General features: G+C 33.8%; 1 pseudogene; it reads left to right on the forward strand.

Annotated features, from left to right (window-relative positions):
* Nucleotides 1–9,255, forward strand: part of LOC107001338 — a 20,945-nt pseudogene extending 11,690 nt beyond the window's left edge.
* Nucleotides 9,256–9,631: the final 376 nt, after the last annotated feature.

Below are 9,631 nucleotides of genomic sequence, written 5' to 3' on the forward strand. Positions count from 1 at the left end.
TCATAGATGTTCTTGTGGTGATGACTTCCAGATTTTGGGGAATAATAGATGTTGAATTTTTAGAAGTTATTGAATTGTCTTTTTATTAATGAGTTTAAGTCTTCCGCATCGTATTTTGTTCATTATGGTTAAAATGTTAAGGTTTAGATTGGTTGGTTCGCTCACATAGGAGGGTAAGTGTGGGTGCCAGTCGCGGCTCGGTTTTGGGTCGTGACAGGAATTGATGATTCACTTGTGGTGCATATGTTTACTTATTATGTATTAGTTTTATTGGTTTGATCCACTTAAGGTGGAGATCCTACTTATTAGTTTGAATAGTAGTGTTGAGAAAAAGTCCCTCTTCCCCTGAACCCTAGGTATCACTAAGTATGATATGCTATGTGCATGGTATTGTCTAGAGGTTGAGTTACATGAGGTACTATTGTGGAAGGACCTCACCCACATTATTTCCTATGTGAATGTGTGATTCTTAATGTTCCATGCATAACCTACTTGAATGATTAATGTATTCATTTCTATGGTAGTGAATGTTAGATATGTTACTTCCATGGTGTAATATCCGTAAATGCAATATATGTTATTTATGCATGAATTGGGTTGTTATGCACATGTTGTGACCCCTTTGAGAAGTGTGGTGTCATTATGATCATAATGTTATTGTTGTGCTATTAAAAGGGTAATTACGCACCCACACCCACACTACCTGCATGAATATGAATATGGTATATTTGGGTGTCAATTGAAAGGCTAACTCTTATATGCACCTTTACATAGTATTATGCATGAAATTTTGATGACTATCAAGACATGGATATTTTATGAACATGAATGTTGTGAGATTATTATGGTATTGTTGTTATATTTAATAAAAGGCATTCTCATGAACATTATGTGACTATGTTATGAAAGATACATTATTACGTGATTTTGGTTCTATGTCGAAAGGATAATTCTCATATTTATAACCTTGAGCTATATGATACATGACAGAGTAACTATCTAAGGTATTCTTTATGAACTCATGCTTACGTAATGTCTTAAAGAAACTTTAAAAATTAAATTAAGCTTAGCATCAAGTAAACATGAAAATGAGATGGAGTCTTTTACGCCTAGCAAGTCCGTCCTCCCATATGGGTTCATTTTTCGTCTACCAAGTTCAGTTTCATATTATATATGTTTTCTCATGCTATGGAAACCTTTTATGTTTAGCTAGTCTTGGTTTTAGTAGTAATATAATTGTTCCCTCACTACGTGGCCCCATATGTTTTAGCTTGTGGATCAACTTAAATGCTATTATATAGGTATCTGCTACGTTGGCAAGCAGTAGAATTTCTTTTTGTTGTGGGTGTAGAAAACTGGAGTCTAGAGTAGATCCTATGGTCAAAATAGGTTATGGAAATATATCCTGAACATTTGAAGTAATGAATTATTATTATGCATGTGAATTACACTTATGACTTCTTGGTGGGTTTGCTTAGTAATTGTGGGGGTATGGGAATCCATGTCTAAATTGCACAAGGTGAACTTATGAAAGGGTTCTGAGGGTGGTTTACCCATGATATGAAGTATATGAATATGACTAAGATGTATGATGTGAATGTGTTGCATGAATTATGACAAAGATGTATGATATGAATGTGTTGCATGAATTACGACTAATGACTCCCTTAGGGATTCTACTTAGTGTGAGGAGTAGATTCCATTCATACATGGCATAAGTAGACATCTACAATAGCCATGATCTTAATTACATTCTTATTATAAGGCTTGTGAATGATGCATGCTTTATTTAGATTAACTTTATGGTCGGCTTTCCATAATATAAACTAAGGTGTATGATTAACCTCTTCTTATGCATGTTTGTCAAGGAGGAATCAGTTGTAATATATGTATGATGTTGAATTGCTTATGTAAGTATGAACTTATGTCAAGTATGATCATGCTGGCCTAAAGGAGATACTTAGTGTAGGTAGGACTATGGACCCTGCCTATGCATTGTATAATTAGAAGCTTAAGGTTATTCATGGGACTGTTCTATCATGATGTTGGGAACTTGATATGTATTATGTCTTATAGAAGTTAGTATGTGTATGATGACTATGGGAGATTATGTCTTGATGATGTTTTGAACCTTGTTATTGAAGAACTATATGTGAGATATTTATGACTTATATTCTCCAACTCTTTCAAAGAATGGTGTTCAAAAATGCATAAATCACGGTTTGAACTAAATTTCCCTTTTAAGTTTGTTTTAATGCTTTTATTGCATGGCTTCCATACTTTGTATGTTTTCGTTATAAGCCATTTTTCTACATTTTCTACATTGTGTAGGGTTTGGAGATGTGGTGTCATGGACATAGAAGATAGGTTTCTAAGGAGCATTGAAGATGAATACATGGGGAGTCCTCATAGTTTCGTTGACGAACCTACCTTATTCAATTATGTGATTTGTTTATATATTTCTATTATGTATTAGTCATGTCCCTAAGTTGTATTAATGTGAAGTATAGGTCTAATGGTACAGATTCTTTTAAGACACAGTGTTAAAGATACTCTCATTTTATAAAGTGCTCTTTTGTAGAGAAAAGTGTTAATTTTCCGCTATTTTCATATGATTTAATGTTCATGAAATTCTAAGGGCTCTAGTAAGACCTCCGAGAGGTCAAATACGTCGTGTTAGGACTAAGGGATGACATGAAATTCTAAGGGCTCTAGGATTGACGAAAATGAACCATGACCTTATGGTAGTATTTTGGAGGGAAGGTATGAAGAAGGACATAGAGGAGTTTGTTGCTAGGTATCCGAATTTCCAACAAATAAAAGACGAACATCAAAATCCTTGTGGCTTACTACAAGAGATCCAAATTCCTACTTGGAAGTGGGAATACATCAATATGGACTTTGTAGTGGGTTTACCTCGTACTCAAAAGTTATATGACTCTATATTTGTGGTTGTGGATAAGTTTACTAAGTACGCTCGCTTTATTCCCATCAAGTCTACTTATTCGGCGGAAGATTATGCAAGGATCTTCATAAATGAGATTATGTGTCGTCATGGTATTTTGTTATCTATAATATCAAATCGGGGAGCACAATTTACATCTAGGTTTTGGAGGTAATTACGAAAAGGGTATGGGTACTAAGGTGACGTTGAGTACCCCTTTTCATCCCCAAATGGATGGTCAAGAGGAACATCCTATTCAAACCATTGAGGATATGCTTAGCTCTTGTATCATTGATTTCAAGGGAAATTGGGATACATTTTCCTTTGGTGGAGTTTGCTTGTCATAATAGTTTTCAATCATCCATTTCCGTGGCTCCGTATGAAGCCTTGTATGGTAGGAGATGTAGGTCTCCTTTTGGATGGTTTGAAGTGTGAGAGCCTTTTCTTCTTGGTCCCGATTTGATTTATAATACATTATAGAAATTTCATATCTTAAGAACCGGTTTATGATGGCCTATAGTCGGCAAAATTCTTATGCCGATCATAGGAGAAGGGATTTGGAGTTTTAAGAGGTGATAAGGTGTATTTGAAAATTTCACAAATTAAAGGGGTGGTTAGATGTGGAAAGAGATGAAAGTTGAGTCCTCGTTATGTGGGGTTGCCTATGAATTGAAACTTCCTTGAGAATTGGCTTCGGTTCATCTAGTTTTCCATGTTTCCATTCTTAAAAAGTGAATCGGTGATCCCGAGTCTATTCTTTCCATTGAGGGTCTTTGTCAAGGATAATCTCTCTTCTGAGGAAGTTCTGGTTCAAATTCTTGATAGACAAGTCAAGAAGATAAGGAATAAAGAAGTGGTTTCCGTAAAAGTGTTATTGAAGAATCACCTTGTTGAGGATGCGACATGAGAGGTCGAGGTCGACAAGAAGTCCGGTTACCCTCATCTTTTTTATTATTAAGGTTAGTCATTCTTTTAATAATATAAACATGATTAGAAATTGATGTTTCTTGATTTTTTGTGAAGTCTTGCAAAAATGTGCATTTTGAATCACAATAGAGTGAGTTACAGCGAATTTGATGCATAAAACTTGAAATTTTGCCTTTTGGTTTGTTCTGAATTATGTATGCATATTGATATGGTGAGTCTTTATGAAATGATATATAACATGTTGTTGGACTGATATTTTACATAAGTGGCTCATGTAAAGTATAGTGAGGTCATGTTGTTTGTGAGAAGGATAGTCCTCATAACGAAATGTAGAACATTAAGTTTGGTAATTGAAGTTTTGAATTGCCTCATTGATATTGTTATGTATTATTGTTGGATGGGCTTGTAGTCTTTACTCTATTCCTCTAGAAAAATTCGGGGACGAATGTTCCTAAAGAGGGGATAATGTAACATTTTGAAAATCCAGGACGAGTCTTAAATCTTAACATAGGTGCCATGGGGTCTAAACACTGTTTTAAGAGCTATTCTTAATGAATATAGTTCATTTAAGAAGATTAGGAAACAAAACGTCCAAGAACGTCCATGACGTTCGGAAACTAGTTCTAGAAGGTACTAGCGTACCTTAGCCTATTTGATTAGCTTTTAGGAGTTGAAAATTCATTACAATTTGTGGAAGGGTAGTTAAGAGGTGTTTAATATTATTCGTTGTCGAAATCTCCGGGTACGACTCCCCAAGGATCAACCAAGGGACCTTGAGGAGGACCTTAGCATGTAGGAGGCAACACTGCTTATGGAGTGCGCATCTACGAGAGGGCAACGACGGTTCGTGTGTTGATCAACAGGGAGTCTATTCCAACCATACAACAACACTTATACAAAATGTTGGATTCCCTCATATGCATAGTATTTGACAAGAAAAATAGACGTTCAACACGGAAGTGCACAGTGACCGTCGACTCACAGATGGCCCGTCGTTCGTGGTCTCATGTGTGAGGATCGAGTTTCTTGCACATTTTAAGTTAGTTTCATTGAATTAGTTAGGGGTTTATGTAATTAAATAGGGGTTAAGGGAATCTAATTAAGTTTATTAAGATCTTATCCAAAGACCCCAACCCTCATTAGATTTAACACAAGTCACAAAATAAACTCTATTCCTTCTCTCTTTTTTGTTACTCTATCGAAGACACCATTGAAGACAAGCTAGTGGGATGTTTTGGGGGCTGTAAAGGGTGGATTTCACCAACAAATAAGAATCTAAATATAAGATATGGGATCTAATTCACCTTTGAGACCTCGTTCCTCAAAGTGTTCCTTGAAAATGTTTTCAAAAGTTGGGTTTTCATTTGGGTTCTTCTCAATCTCGAAACTAAGGTTATGAATTGAATTGTTTATGTCTTCTATTGGATAATATGAATATTTTAACATTTATTTTAACTTGATTAGGATAATTTATGATATTTTGATTGAAATAGAAGAACATGATCTTTAACCCTTAACCCTAGGTTTGATGTTGGTGTGAATTAGGTTTGGATTGATTCAATTGACTTGATTATTGGTTACATAAATATTAGATGATGTTTTTACACTAACCATGAAAAAATTAGGATGATTTCTATTCTTTCATACTACTTCTTTAGAAGTGATCTTGGTTATGAGAGTTGACCTAGAACTACTAGGAATTTGATCTACTTCCACAGTTCATTTACCGTTGCAATTGACTATGATACCGTAGTCATAGGTCTAATGCAACGGTTGAGGCAACCGCTACAACAGATCGCGTAGCAATAGATCTGTCGCTACGGTTATGTACGACGGTTCCTAAAACTGTAGCCGTAGATAGAACTATTGCTACGGTTGTTACTTTCTTTACTTGCCAACGGTTAGTGTAGTATTGATACGGTCATGCACCGTTGGAAAAGAGGTTTATGCATCAGTTCTTTTGAGGCTATCACTACAGTTAATCTTTCGTTTCAATAAATCATTTTATTCTGTTGCAACGGTTTTATAAGGTAATGCAATAGTTTTTAAATAATTATAAAAATGTTGCATAATGGCTATTGTAAAGGTTATTACATGGTACTGCAACGATTCTTACTACATTCTTCAACAGCTATTATGAAGCTATTGCAACGTATATATATTATTTGTACAGTTCCACAAAGGGTATATTATTGAGATATTGCAGTAATTTAATAACATAAAATACACATGAATTATTCACGAGAAGAAATGTTCAACACTAAAAATTTGAATTCAAGATCCACGATTATAATATCAAATTAGCAAAATATACAAAATATTTTTTTACCATTCAAAAAAAGGTGAAACACATGTACCACACAGTTTTAGATTTTCAAAATAAAAGATTTCTAGAGCACCAATAAAGCTAACATCCACAATTCAGCTCCTATGTCAAGTCTTCGCTGCTACTTTCATCGCCTTCATCAATTTCATCACCTACATACAATTAGGGAAAATATATATAATTTAGCAAATATTTTGCAAAAGCTAAATTAAACCACAATAGTCATATATATTACAAAGTTAATACATAGGAATTTCAAGTTAAACACCTAGCAATATCAGACAAAAACAACAAAAGATTCAAGCTTTCCTAATGGACTGTATTACTAAGAGAGTTGAGAAAAAATGAAGACCTGATGAGTTAAAAATTAAAACATAGCTCGTAATGCTTTCATAAAAAGAGTATGTATGGTAATACTTTCCTAACTATATGAAACTACTGACTCTTTAGCATCTCATATGTCATGAATAACTTGAACTAAATAGTAATGCAACATATTGCTTCTTCCTATATATGTTAAAATCAGTATACCAGTAAATTACATCCATAAGCCAATTCACTCCAAAGTAAGATAAAGTACTTTAGTTCTTCTCAAAGATTAAAAAAAAAATACAAGATTCAATTCGTAAACTCGTTGAATAACATAACAACGAAAAGATTCAATCTTTCAAGAAACTCATTCAGAATTCACCAACCAGTATAATTCAAAATGCAATGAATTGCTTCTTCCTATGTTAAACACATAATATTTTAGGAAAAAAAAGAAGCTTTCCGCAAAATTCAGCTCATAAAAACTCATCAAATAACAAAACAACACAAAGGTTCACTATTTTAAGAATTTCATTCTGAATTTACCAACCACTATAAAATAAAAAACGACACATCAAATGTAAAAATTTTCTTCATTGCTGCCATATATGCTTAATATCTATTGAACAGTGGGACTTTGAGTACACATACAGCCCCCTGCCCCATTGGTCCTAGAAATTCATTTGTCATCTTCTCTCGAACAAAATTTGAGTACAACCACACATAAACATCCATTATTTCCACAACTTGTTTTAAGAAGTGAAAACAAAGTTCAATTCAATTAATTGCAATTTTCTTTCACACCCAAACGACATACTTCACCACTCCTCCATAGTACCATCAGTAGAAAAATGAAGAAGAACAACAAAAAAAAAAGAGTCGCAATAGAAAAAAAACAAAATCATAATAGATAAAGGAAATGAAGTTGCAACAGAAACATAATGAAGAAGAACAAACAATCAAAATAAAAATGTACACTTCAACACTTTCATATTTTCATAGTATTTCAGCATTAATAAGCTCAACAAACTTCACCACGTTCAAAAATAAGCTCCATTTCAGAACATTCACATTAAATACGTTGAACTTCACATTTGAACACTCTAAATTTACTTAAAAGATCATGTGTGTACTCATTTAAGGTAAGAGACAGTCAGTGCATTCCGATGATCAAGTCTCTGAACTAAAACTGCAACGTCTTTTTTTTTAAAAATCAGTACTTCACACTATATCTTTTAACACTATCACCGAACATATTTCCTTTTCAGTTATCGCAATTTCATCCACAGCCAAACAACATACTTCATAACAACACAACATTACCATGAATTAAAAAAATGAAGAAGAACAACAAGAAAAAAGAATCACTATAAAAAAATAAACAAAATCACAATAGAAAAAGGAAATAGAGTTGCAAGAGACATATGATGAAGAAGATGGAATAAGAAGAAGAAATAATCAAAAGATAGAATTAGCGACACCAACATTGCTCACCCCCTTGAACAGAAGTCGGTTCTCTTGGTGATGAAATGGACAGTGCTGCCAGTATATTAGGATCAATTAATCTCGCATGCTTAAGTTGTGAAATTACATCTGCTATAACGTCCTGTCGCACAGTTTTATTTTGTTCCTCCATTTAGTAGCATCCTTTTCTTACATTTATTGTATTCAATCAGTTGTTGCATTTGTTTTTCAATTTCCTCCATTTCAGCCTACCAAAGCATATACAACAAACACAATCTTATGAAATATATGATTGATCTCAATAAAAAAATAATAGACAGTACTCATACAGTTTTACTAGTAGTATCTTCATTCGAAGCTTTGTACAAACGCCCGAATTTTCTTGTTCGTGTAACCACAAACAGATCCTTAAATGATACTGTCTCCTTATTTTTCTCCTAGTCACATTGAAATGTATATGAAAAATTGCTTAAATTCCATGTTAATAATATATAATAAATAAGAGAACAGACCAGCTTATATCCGTTTTGACTCAATTAAATTTCAAACACAGTTAAATCTCATGCACAATATTCAAAATGATTCCTAAGTACTCGATTTCCCTGGAGGCGAGGTCAAATTCACCTCACATTTAAACTTTATTCCTGAAACAAGGAAGGAGAGAGGACAATGTTACCTGGTCCTTGACGATGATGGTTATTCAATCATTAGTGATTTTGCACAAATTGAAAAGGACACTGTTAATGGGTTTGCAATAAGTACACCTGTTAGTTACCAGTTCCGAAGTGATGTTGTTGTTAATAAAGTACAGGGCTATGAAATTCATAGTGTTCATGTGGATGGTAACGATGCTCTTTCTGTTTTAACCGTTGTCCATGAGGAACGAAAAATGGGTGTTAATGAACGTAAATCTATTCTAGTGGAGGCTCTTACTTATAGAGAACGTATACCTCAGATGACTCAACCAAATATCGTCTAGATAAATAAATCGAACGATGGATAAGAGAAAGAGACCCTGTAAACAGATTTAGGAAATGGATTGAAAGAGAAGGCTGGTTGAACTCTCAGGTTGAATCTAAACTTCGCAGTAATATTAGGAAGCTGGTATTGCAAGCCATTCAAGTTGCAAAAAAACAAGAGAAACCCCCAGTTAAGGATGTTTTTTTTTACAGATGTGTATGATGTTTCTCCCGCCAACCTCCAAGAACAAGAAATATATATTAGTGAAACAATCCTAAGACATCCACATGATTATTCTACTCATGCTTGTCTAGTTGAAACTTGAAACTGCTTGTCTATGATATGAAAATGCAAATTATCAAAAGAGTCAATGTAATTAGCAAAGTTGTTGAAAAATAAAGATCAGTAGCTCCAAATGCATAAATAGAGTATCCACATTGTTGAGTTACAGTAAAATTTCCAGGGAACTAAGCACAAATCAGATGCACATATAGAGTATCCATATAGTTGAGTTACCGTAAAATTTTCAGGGAACTAAGCACAAATCAAACTATTGGAAGCTAAAGCCAAATAATTTTCAATATTGAATAAAGGACAAAATATATATAGGGGAACCAAAAGTCAAAATTTAACAACAGAATCAGTTCCATCCCACATGAAAGTAATACTTCCTAGACCACATAAACTACAAATTCAAAGGC

The sequence above is a fragment of the Solanum pennellii genome, chromosome 10 (genome assembly GCF_001406875.1).
Source record: "Solanum pennellii chromosome 10, SPENNV200".
Lineage (NCBI taxonomy): Eukaryota > Viridiplantae > Streptophyta > Magnoliopsida > Solanales > Solanaceae > Solanum > Solanum pennellii.